Consider the following 14,815-nt stretch of genomic DNA (forward strand, 5'->3'; position numbering starts at 1 on the left):
ATTTAATTTGAAATGAATCTTACTTTAATAGATTAATAGATTCTAAGGCCAGAAGGGACCACTGTGATCATATAGTCTGACCTCCTGTATAACACAGGCCATAGAGCTTCCCTGAAAAAATTCCTAGAGCATCTCTTTTAGAAAAACATCCAATCTGATTTAAAAATTGTCAGTGATGGAGAACCTACCACAAGAAGCCAGAATTGAAGTGGGGACCTTCAGATCTTCACTCTAATGTGCACCCAACCTAGCTAGTTAAGCTAAAAGATTAAAGATTTGCCTTAGAACGGGCCTCTTTCTCCGTTACTGTGGACGGCACCATCATCCTTCCTGCAACACAGGCCAAGTCTGAGCATTATCGTTGACTCAGCCTTCTCTGTAGACCCACACATCCAGGCCACATCTAAATTGTGCTGCTTCCTCCTGCAAAACTTCCCTATGATCCAGACTTCTCTCTCTGCCCACAGAGATAAAACTCATCCAAGCCCTCCAACATCTCAACTATTGCAACACCTTCCTCTCTAGTCTTGACAAATGCATTCTTGCCCCCTTAAATCCACCCAAAATCCAGGTGCAAATATCTTCTTGGCTCATCCCTCTAACCACATTACCCATCTCTCTGCATCCCTCCATTGGTTCCCCTGTATCGCCATATCAAACACAAGCTTCTTGTCTTTTAAAGCCAATCATATCAACCCCCAATAGTTGAAAGTAGTTTCAACCCCCAACAGTTGCCAGTGATGTCAACATTCATTATCCGTCCATGCAGTTTTTCCTCAGGCACCTTTGTGCTTTCTGACATGCCACTGCTTTTGAATAAGAGAAGCTGCACTGCAATGGTTTGCTCTCGTGGGGAGCATTGCCTAGTGGTCAGGGCTTAGGCCCTTTGACATGCAGGGGGAATTTGTTCACTGTGCAAATCCTAGATTTGCTTCAACTTGATTTCAGACCTGTATAGGTGGTTGCAGTATATTTGCTTGTTATCTTTGATGAAATAATCTCTCTGTACCTATTCTACATGCCACTCACTCATGCTCACTTTTGTTCATATCTTTAAAAGTAATGCATTTTTAAAATTTAAAAAAATATGAGAGTGGAGAAAAAAAGGAAGAGATTTGCCATGTGTTTTGGAGCCTGCCCCCTTTTCTGAGGGTGCTGAAGGAAGCAGGAGTTGAGTGGTTCCATGTGTAGGAGAGAACATCCTACTGGACCAGCAAAGCTGTGTTCTGTGGGAGAGCTCTCTGCACTGCCATTAAGGAAAGGTTTAGAAGAGGTAGGCAAGCCCAGAGGGAGAAGGGGTGAGCAGATCAACAGTTAAGCAGTTCCTCCAGCACTTGCCTCCACTCATGGATGAATCTGTCTTCTAATCACTGCATATTGTCCTTGTGCCATGCTACTGTACGCAGTTCTGGTGTGGGGTATAGGAATTATATCTTAGGCATTAAAACGGTTCCAGATGGCATCCATTTTCACCAATGAAAATAGTGAAAGCTGAACTAAAAATCTCTATGCAGCATTGTTGTTAAAAATCTCTAGCACATTCAGCTTCTCTTCTTGGCACCTTGTTTGATCTCACCTTCCTCTCCAGGCCTCCTCATTTCATTCTGAATCAGCTGCAATGATATTATCAGTGTCATGATGATGACTGGCACAGGCCTTATTCGTTCCTTTTATTGTTTTTTATCTATATTTTCATAACATTATAAAAAACTATCTTGCGGGGTTGAGAGGGCACTCAGGGCAGAAGTGGAAGAGGTGAATGGTAGGAGGGATTGGGGAGTAAGAAAAGGGAGGAGGATGAGGAGCACAATGGATAGGGAAACAACGACCAATGGCAATCAAGCAAACAGGAAAAAAGTATCCAGACACCAAATTTCAGAGCTGAATGAGCAATTATGCCTCCTGCAAGTCTCCCCATACAAAGAAGAAATTCTGAGCATGGTACCCATTCTACCTTTCCTCTGAATTCTAGCTTAGACCCTTAACCTGTAATTGATGTGTGTCCCTGAAATGTGCCATCATCACGACTTAAAAGGTTGTAAGACCATTTGAGAAAAACCTGTGAAATAAAGATTAACACAATTTTTAGCTGTGTTGGCTAAAGTCAGTGTGTCCTTTGACTGGTAGGGAGGAGTAGTATACTCCAAGAACAAGGAGTATAGTAACACCAAGATGATATAGCTAGAGTCTTTATTACTCACATGAACGTTGGTTAAAAGATTTTATATTTGTAGTAACAGACTGAGCCAAAGGAAGCAGAAAAGAGTCAAGACTAGGAAACAGCGCTATGATAATGTGAAACTATTTAGCGAAAGCTGAAAATCTTTAACTCAGTAGTTCAATGAGACCAATTATCCCAGAGTTATAGAGAAGGACATCTTTATACCTTGGAAGAGTTATCTGAATGTCTAAGTATTGTACACCAGTTTAATCCTGGGGGAATTCAACAAAAAAATAAAAATTCTGTGCACAATATTTTCAAATTCTGCAAATGTTATTTGTCAAAGTAACAATATAATCACACCAGTTTAAATTATTTTGTCATTTATTTCAAAATACCTGTTAGCAAGTAAGTCTGCAGCAATACAGAAAACAAAACATATTCAGAAAATGTTTTTTTGACAAATAGATTATTTACTAGGCATATTAATACAGAACTCTAATAATAATTTAAACTTCAATACAGAACCATATTTCCCATACCCATTAGAAGCACTGCATAGGTTTGGGGGAGTCAGGAGTAACGGAGGAGCTGAGGGAGAGGGAAGTAATTGCTGGGTGTGAACTTGGAGGGTTGTTGGGTATGAGTAGGAAATGTATGGAACAGGTTTTTTTGGGGGGGCGGGGAGGGACTGTTAGGAAGCTTCCCCCATGCAGACCCTGGCTGACCCCTAGCCTCTCCCATTCAGTCAGGCACATGCCCCTGTCCCCATGTGTTCCTCCACCTCCCCCTGTCCTCACGTGTCTCTGTGTCCCCACTCAGCCACTCCCCTGTCCCTATGTGGCCCTGCACCCCTTTCCCATGTGTCTCTGTGCCCTCACTCAGCCACCCCCTCCCCCTGTAGCTCTGCACCCCCCTCTGCCCATGTGGCCCTGCACCTCCACTCCCATTCAGCCCCTGCCCCTGTCTGTTCTCCCCCACTAGCCCTTATGAGCCCCTGTGTGACCCCGCAGCAGCCCCACGGTCTATCTCCCCATAGCCCCTGTCTCCTAACCTGGCCTGACAGCTGCTGCAAAGAAGGCAGGCTCTTTCTCTTCTTTAGCTGGCTGGCAGCGACTGCTGTGTTCTATCGCCACAGCACCCTCTGATGAGCAAAAGGTGGAACTGCAGAAGTTATTTTCTGCTGGGAGTTGCTGCTCTATTCTAGCACCCCAGAGTCCTCTAGTGGGAAAAAGGCGGAACTGCAGCAACATTCTGGCAGAAGCTTTTTCTGCGCAAAAAAATAAAAATATGCATGGCTCATTAATTATGCATCCACGCAGTGGTGCAGAATTCCCCCAGGAGTAACCAGGTCCAGAGATCAAATCTCAGGCGGGAAAGATGAGTTCCTTAGAACTGACCAGACAACGAGAAGGAAACCGGGCCAAGATGTAGTGGGAAAAGATGACAATTGCCATTTACCTTGTGCCAACAATCACCAACTGTATTAAGCTTATCTGAAGCAGTTAATTATTGCCAACACATACATCTACAGTAGTCAGATATTTCAGCCCACCTGTCTATCTGAGATACATCCACCGAAAATGGAAGTAACTTTGGTAAAAACAGAGATAATTTAAAGATGTAATTTGAACTCCTGAAGATTATAGGAGAGAAAAGAGATGAAATACAAATTGACTCTTATACTGAAAAGAGGAGCGTACAGAAATAACTGACTTTAAAAATTGGTTTGGTAATGCTTTTATGTAAATACTAAATGTGACGCAAAACAGTGATGCATTCTAGATGATCTGGCAATTGTTGTGTTGTAATGTGAACCTACCCTTTTGACTTCTTCATATCTTGTGGGCAGTAAAAGTAGTATGTCGATTACTTTATGGGTGGAGTCCTCGGTCTTAAATATGAATACTAATCAATGTGGTCCTTACTGTAGAAAAGGCAGCCAATGAATTTTTTTCAAGTGTTCATTAAGGTGCTGTTCTGCTCTGAAAAGTTATTTTACTTACTAAAATCAGCAGGTATCATTGGGCAAATAAAGAGAGTAGATTTTCCTGCTTTTTTTTTCCTCCTCTAGCTCTGCAGAGTCAACGCAGCTAAAAAAAAAAAAAAGAGTGAGCGTCATTTGCATTATCAAGTGCTGATTACTAAGTTCTAATCACTAGCCTCTGTGCAAAGTCATTGAAGGCAAACGGGTTGCAGAGTTGTCACTGACGTTTCTGAACTCAAAAGTTATGACTGAGATCATTTGGCCCCCAGAACCTTTTTTAAAAATTAAACTAGTGATAATGCATGAGAAGGAAAGAACCCATATTGCCTCTGCAGACCAGGCAATTGGGGCAATTTTTTTTCACTTGTAACCTGAGCATATTTATTCTAGAAATGGAGAGACAAAGACGGATGTCCATGATAGCGTTTTACAATCACTTTTCAGAAAGCACCTGCACTTTCAGATGGTTGTTCTCCAAGTTGATTTTCCAGAGGCCTCCAGCCCCTACAGGGTCTCCTTGTTTCAACTTCCACACAAGCCTGGGTATTACTGAACCACTGTGGCGTAACTATGGGTGAGTAGCGATGAATGGATTAGAGCATCTGGTGGAGATGTCAGTGACAGGTCCTCATGTCAAAATATTTGGTGGCTACTCCAATTTTAATTGCTCATAATGCCTTTTCAAACCTCGGGGACAGGAACTGAGACTACCTGGATCCAATCTGCTGCAAGGACAAAAGTTGCTAGAAAATCCTTGCTATCAAGTACTGAAATACTACGTATTATTTTAATACTGCATGAGAGAAGAGTTAGTTTTATTAACTAGAGTTAGAATTATAAACTAACAGCTACATACAATCATATCTTGTCTTTATTCATAAAATAAAGCTTAAATGATACAAACAAAATAGAGACTTCATCTTTCAGTGATTTATTACACATTTATGTTGCCCTAAGGCTACCTATTTTTAATAGAGAATAGCTCAGCTAGCTCGTTGACAATTCTTCAAGGATAGAATCAATCAGTTTCACTTTGTCTAGACTAGAACTGTTCGCGACAAATCCTATTCCCCTGAGGTCACAGGATATATTTGTATAGGAGTTATTTTTCTTTTATAGTTTAAATAGCTATATTTGGTAGTTGCGGATTGTCTCACTACATGAGTGTTTTGCAATATATGAAAGCACATTGTCACTCTGCCAGAAACATCCTGGAAACACAGTTCTCTCTTCTTGATGTTTTCCTTGTTTAAAATAAACTTTGAAATAATTATCAAAACAAATAATGACATATGGAATGAAAATGCTTAAGCACTCCATTGAGATCACTAGAGATGCTATACTGCAGGCACTTTTATGCCAACACTTTTTTTTAAAGTGCTTATAACTTTCTGAAAATTACTGTTTAAAACTGAAATTCTTATGCTTGCAGGTTAACTTGTTTTTTTGAAAATTTGGCTAAATTACTGTTGAGCTGTAAGGGCCCACTCCTGCAAAAACTTTTACATGTTCTTAAATTTATTTCTGAGAGTAATCCTATTGATAACTATCATCAAGACCACTCACGGTAGTAAAATTAAGCATGCATTTGTTTGCAGAATGGGGGTTTTGTATTTTCTACCTGCTCTTAGTCAGGAACTAATGCGTCAAAATGCAGTATCAGTCTATTAGACAAAGACGATAGTGGGGCAGATTGTAATTTAAATCAAAGAGCAAAAATTCCCAGCAGTATTTTCTCTTACCATGTACTTACACTAATGTTTCAGGACATGCTGTAACTCCTACCTCTTATGCTACATGTGATGGAGTTCAAGATATGCTGGGGCAAATCAAGTCAGAGCAAGAGGACATGCAACACTCAGTTCTCCCTCAACCTGAAAAGGAAGGAAAGCTTCATGAAAACCTCTGAGTGGGAAAAAATAACCAGATAAATGGAAGCCCTGGATACATACATAAAAGCTGTGCAGGTCTGCATCATACATGAATATCTACCCCTGAAAAACTGGTGAAAAATGACAAATTGCTTTTTGGTTAAAGAAACAAGTAAGAGCCAGAAATGATGCAGGAGATCCCAGATGAGCAAGGAAAATCAAATCATACTTTTTTGTAGAACACTTTTTACCAGCCATCCTAAGCTTAAATCTGAAAGATGACTTTATGTGGAAAAGTCCTAACTCATTTTCAGTTAGTAGCCCCAAAAAGCTTGGAAACACTGTTTTAAAAATTGTTCCCAGTCAATAGGACCATGAAAGACTAATGCAGACAGCTTGTGAAATTAAGAATCTCTAAAATAAACAATGCTAATAGTTATTTTCCCCTGCCATAACCCAGCCTATTTCAGTTAGGTGGAATCCTAAAGGCCAAACTGACCTTCAATCCTTGCACAGCTCCCATTAATAGGAAATGAATGTCATGTCTGAAGGAGAAATATGGCTATAAAACTCAACTGAGAGCAAAAGTGATGCAATGGAAATAATTACAAGCCAATAGAAAGAGGTTTCTTTAAAATAGATCTATTTTTCAGCTCCAGTATCCCAGTGAAAAATGCAATATAAACATTAACAAGAGAACACTTTCTTATAAAATATTAAACTAATAGATTGCAATACCTTAACACTGAATCTCAACACACTTTTCAAAATACAAATACCATAAACTTGTTACACTATTCCCTAAGAGCTAGATCCACAAAAGTACTTAGGTGCCTAAACCCCAGGCAATCCACAATATCCCTGTTTGGCTGCTACTTAATCCTCTAGGTACCTCCACTCACTTGGTGCCTACATTTCTGCTATAAAAGTTCCCCAGGCACCTATGTCTGTCCCTCTGGGTACGTGGACTGCTGTTTCATTCTAGGCATGTGGATACCTGTCTCCCATCTAAGCCCTGCATGCCACAAACTGGGGAAAGACAGGCTTGCCTCCACCTATCTCGTCTACAGGGCCTGATCTGGGAGGCGTGGGCAGCTGCTGCCTAACTCCATACAAAATTGGCCAGAAGATAGCCTCCCTTGTTACCTGTAGCCTACTGGTTAGGGTATGCAGTTAGGATGTGGGTAACCACTGGTTCAATTCTCCCCACTGCCTGATAAGGAGAGAGATTTGAACAGATATCTGCCACCTCTCAGGTGAGTGCCTAATCTGATGTGGGGCATTCTCAATTTCTGCCATTGAAGTTGTCCTAATTTAATTAAATATTAATTGGGTCAGAAATAGTGAGATCCACTCGAATCTAGTGGTTAGGGCATGACCCTGAGGGGTGAGGCCTCACTATTCAAATCCCCTTTCATCAAGCAGAGGGGAGAATTCAATTTGGGGTCTCCCAAACGAGTACCCTAACCACTGGACTAAATGCTCTGAGAGTGGGCCTTCCCCACTTCCCTTCCCTCCCATTTTGTGTGGAGTTAGGCAGGTGCCTAACTCAATCTTGGAAGAAATTGTTTAGGCTTCTAAACTGCCTGACTCCAGGAAAGGAGTTCCCAGCTGTGGATCCCAAGCAGAGATAAGTGCCTCCCTGAAGCTCAGACTTAGAAGCCAAACTCCTAGGGAGGGGGCTTATGATGCACCCCTAGCACTGACATCTCACACTGGCTATCTTAGGCAGTTCCTTGCCTAGTGTGTTGGCTTTTGTGGCTTGCAGTCTAAGTCACCTCTCTCTCTCTCTCCCTATTCTTTGTATAGGGAGCCTAGGTTCCTAACTCAGATTTTGTGGATCTCGTTGTTCAGTGATTTTTTTTTTAGTGCCTAAAAGTTAGACATTGCAATACCTAAGGCCCTGATCCACAAAGGGATTTAGGTATTGCAATCCACTCTGTCTCTCTTTTTCTGGCCCAGTGCATGTTTAATTATACACTGTGGAACAGATTCAACAGGAGAGAGGCCTGCTCTAGAATGCCCCATAGCTCAGTGGTTAGGGTACTATTCCCCCCCCCCCCCAAAAGGAGAGAACCCTGGGTTCAAATCCATTTTCCACAGCAGGCAGAGGAATTGAAACTGGGTCTCCCACACTGTGGGTAGGTGGGCCAAAGGTTATAAGAGGGGTGGTAACAGCTGTTCCTATTTGTGAGAAGGAACTTAGGCGCCTAATTCCTGGAGATGGGTCATGGCTGTGAATCTCAAATGGAGGGACATGCTTCCCTCTGGCCTCAATTTAAGTGCCTAAATCTCTTTGGGTGGTGCTTAGGCCCACACCCCTCATTGGCATTCTCTATTGGCTATTTTAAGCTCAACATGCTGGCTTCTCTGAATCCCATTCTTAGGGCTTGTCTACACTTAAAATGCCACAGCAGTACAAATGCCCCGCTGCAGCTGCACGCTTCAGTGTAGACACTACTTATGCCAATGGGAAGGGTTCTTCTGTCAGCAGAGGTAATCCACATCCATGACAGGCAGTAGCTAGACTGACACAAGAATTCTCCCATCGACCTAGCGCTGTCTACATGGGGACTTAGGTTGATTTAAAACCATGGATTTTTCACACCCCTGACCGATACAGTTAAACTGACCTAATTTTCTAGTGCAGACCAGGCTTTAGGCACCTAACTCTCTCCATGCATTGCCTAGAGAGCCTAGGCAACTAACTAAGGCCTGTGGATTCCAATAGTCACTAGGTCCCCTCTGGTTAGGCCAGAGCTTCCACAGGCCAAGAATTTAAGAACAGACAGTTGGAGTCCAACCACTATGGAACTTTTGTATTCTATCATCCAACCCTTACTTCTTAAAGAGGCACATTTCATCTAGTGATTATCTTAAACATATTCTGGAATGTTTCCAAACCCAGGGCTGTATATAACCATCAACTGTGCATGACAAAAAATATTGAGAAACGTGATTCTGCAAATACATGTTCATGGTCTGTTATAAAATCAACATCTGTAGAAGTCAATATAGATTCTGAACTTGCATGGCTTGTCTCTCATCTTCAGTAAATCCTTATGAACAGACAAACTTCCAAAATCAGTGATTTGGAAGCATAAATACTTACAGTGGCCCTTTTAAAAAGACCCCAGTTTCCTCCTGGAAAGAGAGTCTACAGCAGTGACATATACCAGGAGCAACAGGTAGCAAGGACCTTTACAATTATAGAAAAGAAAATAACTCAGGTTATGTGCTATATTAATTGGGAAGGGGAACACAAGTGCTAAATGAGGAAGCTTGGAAGGAAAACATGGATGGAATTGTTAGAAAAAAGGGGATAAACAACTGCTGATGTTCTTAGAGTAGCAAATCTAGCAGCAAACTACCTAATTATATATATCTGTAAAGCACTTAGCACATTTTTGGGTGATGTAAACAATTTTAAAAGCTTTACATTGTTTCCAAAAAAAATTAGAAGATTTATTGTTTACAGTGATTCTAATATTTTCTTCACACAGGTTTTGATTTGAAGACTAGATTTTTAAAGAGGGCATTGAAACGAGCAATTTAGAAACATATGCAAGCAAAAGTATGTGTGCAGGGTGGATAAAAATCAATGATTAAAAAAAATTGGATTTTTTAATTTAAATTGGATTTTTTTTATATAAAATGCTTTTTGAGGAAAAAACCCTATCTAAAGATAGTTTAATTAAGATGCATTATAGCTCAATGATATCTCATCATGGAATAGGGATTATAAATTCTAATTCTATAGTATGAGACAATATATTCATGTAATGTTTAAGAAAAGTTTTGTAAATGAGTTCCAATAGTTCATGGATTAGGGACCCAATTTTATGGGGTTCCAGGGACTTCTGTATAGATTATTTAGGTTAATGTTTCAATCTACCCAATGGGACTCAGTGCTCAGTCTAGAAGATACCATTAGAGATGCTTAGTTTTGCAGTTCTCAAACTGTGGATCTGTGTCTCCAGAGATAACATGCTTGTTAACAGCAAAAATGTTTTTAAATAAATAAACAAACAAACAAATGATATATAGAAGTGAGAAATAACAGACCTCAACCCTATTGTCCCTCTGCAAATTTGTGTACACAGAGTCAATCCCTTACCTCTCTCTAAAAGTGCAAAGTTTCAAAAAGTTCAATGAACAGAAGATTGTTGGGGGTGGAATACATCTGGATAAGAAGTCTGGAGATAAATGTGAGAAGGGAGGGACAGGCAGTAGAAACAAAAGTGAAACTAAGCACCATATTCCAGAAGTCTTGAGGTCTTTCTGAATGTAGCCTTCATTGATTTGAGATCTACCATACCATTCTCTCATTAGAAGGGAAAACCTATAATAGCTGCAGGTCGTAAAAGAGACCCAGTTTGGGAATAAGAGCCATTCCAGAAATATATGTTTCCTGACAATGCTTTAAAGAAAGTCACACCAGTGAACTGGTGGAAGTCACTTAAGCACTTGGATTCAGAGACTGTTGAAGTGATCATTTCACTTTTAACAGCAGTAGCTTCTTCTGCTGGTGTAGAAAAAATATTTTCTTCCTTTGACTAATTCAGTCCAAATTGAGAAATCATTTGGGACCTGAAAAAGCAGGAAAGCTTGTTTTTCTTTTCCAGATTAGGAACAAACAGGAAGATGAAGATGACAAGGCAGGGGAACAGCTCAGTGGTTTGAGCACTGGCCTGCTAAACCCAGGGTTGTGAGTTCAATCTTTGAGAGGGCCATTTAGGGATCTGGGGCAAAAATTGGGGATTTGTCCTGCTTTGAGCAAGGGGGTTGGACTAGATGACCTTCTGAGGTCCCTTCCAACCCTGATATTCTATGAGTTAGCTGCAGAAGCCAATATTTTAAATTTCTTATGTTGACCTCACTGACACAGTCAATTTAATTTTTGTTTTTTTTTAAAATATTTCATTTAACTATTTTAGTTAAAAACAATTTTAACAAAAACAAACCTGATTTTAAAAAATGTGAATGTTTAACTCAATTCAAAAATTCATATGATTGTTTTGTTAAAATATTATATGTTTGCTGTTGAAGAAAAAAATCCAGAATACATGATGTTGTTGTTTTAGTTAAAGAAAACCATTTAAATGTCTGTCTGGTGATGTTCTCCTCCTAATACAGCATGGCAAGAAAATCCTCCAAATATTAATGATTAACCTGTTGAATTGGGGATAGTTCACCTCCCAATGACTTCATAAATATCTGCTACAATTACCTTTGGTAAATGAAATAACCAAACAATCATTCATTTTCTGATATAGCTGTGAAACTAATCTGAAAAGTTTTCAAAATCACTTTTAAAATTTATAGTGTGCACCTTCTAAAAATGAAACCTACATCTATCTATCTCTGAGTTGTGAAGAATCTGTAGTAAGGTTATAACAACCAACAAGAATCCACTTTTATGTAGAAATCCACGATTAAATTGAGTCTTCCTGACTAGTGATTTAAATCATGATTTAAATCAAATCCACCCTGATAAAAACTATAATCGTTTTCAGAAGCCCTGTTCCAGCTGGAAAATATCACTGCCTAATGACTTGCTTTACTCTTTGGAGTATCTTTCCAGTTGAATTAAATGCTCTCTACATAAAAATCTCACTACCTTCTGTATGTGTCAAAAGCCCTAATCCTGCCATGAGCTCTGTATGGGTAACTCCCTGTGCCTGGGCAGAGATCTATGACTGCAATGGGGTTCCACGTACTTGCAGGGGTTTGTCTCTACAGAACTAAATGCAGGATCAGAACCTTATGGAGTAATGTTAAAACAACACTTTCTTCTACCCCATATATAATGCTTGCACACTACATCGATCAGCTCCCTTCTGGAGCTACAGTAACCCAAGTGCAGCTGTACACTGACTTAACTGAGGCTGAAATGGCAACGATTATATAGGAAGTGCCATACGTGCTGATCATCTTATTGTGACATCTGTAGAGTATGCATGTGCATAGTATAGTATCTGCCTGCAAAAAATGTGTTACTTTGAAAAACTAGACTAGAAGATTGCATAAAGATATTTGTGTTGCATATATTAAAAATACAGTTGCACAGTTATAGGATCCAAAACAGACTATGGCTCCATACCATCTGTAATGCCTTGAGGACAATACATCTGTCTCTTCCCTATACGTTCTAAACTTTTTGTGCCAAAGAAAGTGCACGTTCGACAAAAAAAGGCCCTTTTTTTCTCCGATCTGAAAAAACGAACGGGCAAAATCTATGTCTGACAGCTGCTTCCAATTAAATACAGTATGCAAAGGGTGCGGTCGAGAGCAGGCATATTGAGTGTCCTGCTCACCCCCTATGGGCAGTCCTGCATCACAGCCAAAACCCTCCCCTGAAACACCCTGCCCTCAGTCTCTGGATGGCGAGGGGGATGCGCAGCTATGAATGCAGACTAACAGATGAATATGATTCAGAACAGCTTTATACCCTGCCTCCATAACACCGCAACTCCACCCCTCCCCAGCCTCACACCACTCACCTCCTCAGGCACAGCGGCACCTTCTCCCCCCCGCCAGTCGTGCCCCCTCCCCCCCCCCGCAGGTCGTGCACCACGTGGCTACCCTGGCGATCCGGGTTACCGGTGGGCGGAGCCGGACGGGCGGGGGCGGGGCCGGGGCAGCGCGTGGACTCCACCTTCCAGAAGACGTGTTCGCGCGCCGGAGCCGTTACCACCCCTTCCCCCCTCCTCCCCCCCCCCCCCCCGCACCCCGCGAGGAAGCCGCCGCCCCCGGCCGGCCATGGAGACGCGGCGCTGAGGAGGTCTCCGGAGGCAGCGGCGTGCGGGAGACGCGGCGCTCAGGAGCAGCGCCGGGGGGCGGCGGAGGGGTCCCGCCAGGCGGGCGGCGGCGGCTCTGTGTGTAACTGACTCGCTCAGCGCCCGGAGCGGGGCTCCCGGCGGCCGCGGAAGGAGGGGGCCGGGGCGGCGGCGGCGAGCGGTGCGAGTCTCCTGCGCCGCTGGCCAGTCTCAGGCGGGAGCGGCCGCAAGCGCCGGGACTCGGGGTCTCTGCAGCCGCCGCTGCGAGCCTGGAGGCGGACCCGGTGCCAGCCGCGCCTGAACTTTGCGAGAGGGACGGAGCTTCCCCGCCCCGCCCCCGCACGCCGGCACCGGCGGAGTCACCCCGCTGATCGCTCCTCGCCGCGCACCTGGTGCCCCCCCGCCCCCTCCGGCCGGGCCGGGCCGGGCCGCGCGGACTCCGCGCTGCGACCGAGCAGTGGCCGCTCCTCTCCCCAGTAGCGGCTCCCCGGGGCCGGGGGGCTCGGTGCTCTCCGGGCGGCTGCTGGTGCGTCCCCCGGGTGTGAGCAGCGCGGCCGGGCCCGTCGCTTGCGGACGAAGTGGCGAGGTGAGTGAGGCTTTGGGGAGGGGGCTGCTTCCCCCCACGACCGGGGCCGAGCGGGGGCCGCTGGCTCGGGCGCTCACCCGCCTTGAGGAAGCGAGTCAGTGAGAAGAAGAAACTGGTTCTCGTTGGTTCCCCTCGTCATCGCCGGGAAGCCTCAACAGCCGCGGCTCGAAACCGCCGGAGGAGCGGAGGCAGCCGAGCCGCTGCGCGGTGCTTCTCCGAGCCGCTGGGGGTGAGAAAACCCGCTCGCCCCTTGACTGGGGCTTGCAGGAGAGCTCGGGTGAGAAGGCGACGGGGGCGTTTAGGGAAAGGGGGACCTGCTGCTACCGGCACGGAACTTGTTCTGTGCCTGGGGTCAGGAGAGTAACAGCTGCATCCCCCAGCTCTTCCTCTTTGCACCACTGTCGCATGAAGTTTGCTCAGATAATAGTTATTACATAATGTGTGACTGATATCTCAGACTCTTATCCAGTGGACTCTGAGGAGGGTTTGTTTTGTTTCCTTTTAATTCATAAAGTTGAAGGGGATTTAAAAAAAACTAACACTTTTGTTTTTGGCAGTTGTTTTAAAACGAGTTAGTTTGTATGTGGCCCCACTGATTATTTTAATAATGGGCTAGTATTTTTTAAGAAAGATGGACCTTTTTTCTTTTTCCATACTTATTACTAACAATGACCAAATCTTTTAGGTCACAGTAGCTCATTGCGTTCAGCAGCATCCAGAACTTGTTACTGCTACAGTTCTAGGGGTTTCAGAGTAGCAGCCGTGTTAGTCTGTATCCGCAAAAAGAACAGGAGTCCTTGGGGCACCTTAGAGACTAACAAATTTATTTGAGCATAAGCTTTCGTGAGGCTCACTTCATCAGATGCATGCAGTGGAAAATACAGTGGGGAGATTTATATACACAGAGAACATGAAACAAAGGGTGTTACCATACACACTGTAGGGAGAGGTATCAGGTAAAGTGAGCTATTACCAGCAGGAGGGGGGGGGGGGGCACGGACGGACCTTTTGTAGTGATAATCAAGGTGGGCCATTTCCAGCAGTTGACAAGAATGTCTGAGGAACAGCGGTGGGGGAGAAATAAACATGGGGAAATAGTTTTACTTTGTTTAGTGACCAAATAAAGGCTTTCTATGCAGCAGCTCCTTTGGAAAATATTTTTTGTGGCAGTGAAAAAAGTGAACCAGAATTTTCTGTTCTCTGTATGAATTGTGTTGGTGGTACATGAACTGTAAATTTACAGCAACCAACAGCTGTACAAACCAAAACTATGTAACTAGCTATGTATTTTATACACTCTCTACTACTCCTCGCTAGGGATCCTTTGCAAAAACAGTGGCAACCATGCTGCCTGTTACATTTCTGACTTAGGGCACCAGAGAATCCATTTTTATTGCAAAAGCTTGTTTGTACTGGAGAAAGCATTTCACT

General features: G+C 43.2%; 1 protein-coding gene and 1 long non-coding RNA gene across 11 annotated transcripts in view; one reads left to right on the forward strand and one right to left on the reverse strand.

Moving 5' to 3' along the window:
* Positions 1-3,140: 3,140 nt before the first annotated feature.
* LOC140907229 (uncharacterized) lies at positions 3,141-13,783 on the reverse strand. Of its 2 annotated transcripts, XR_012157413.1 has the most exons (4): positions 12,523-12,633; positions 9,132-9,218; positions 5,934-6,022; positions 3,141-4,254 (listed from the first exon to the last, which is right to left on the reverse strand). It is a non-coding gene; the product is annotated as an uncharacterized lncRNA (long non-coding RNA). The 2 variants fall into 2 exon arrangements; XR_012157414.1 differs by lacking the exons at positions 9,132-9,218; positions 12,523-12,633 and adding an exon at positions 13,462-13,783.
* The window catches only part of GALNT1 (polypeptide N-acetylgalactosaminyltransferase 1), a 193,818-nt gene continuing 191,742 nt past the window's right edge, over positions 12,740-14,815 (forward strand). For 6 of the 9 annotated variants that reach the window (XM_073332672.1, XM_073332679.1, XM_073332671.1 and 3 more), the window contains exon 1: positions 12,740-13,661. The gene's annotated coding sequence lies outside the window, so the exon portion shown is untranslated. The remainder of the gene's footprint in view (positions 13,662-14,815) is intronic. The other 3 variants (XM_073332675.1, XM_073332674.1, XM_073332673.1) reach the window with 2 other exon arrangements.

The sequence above is a fragment of the Lepidochelys kempii genome, chromosome 2 (genome assembly GCF_965140265.1).
Source record: "Lepidochelys kempii isolate rLepKem1 chromosome 2, rLepKem1.hap2, whole genome shotgun sequence".
In the NCBI taxonomy this organism is placed as follows: Eukaryota; Metazoa; Chordata; order Testudines; family Cheloniidae; genus Lepidochelys; species Lepidochelys kempii.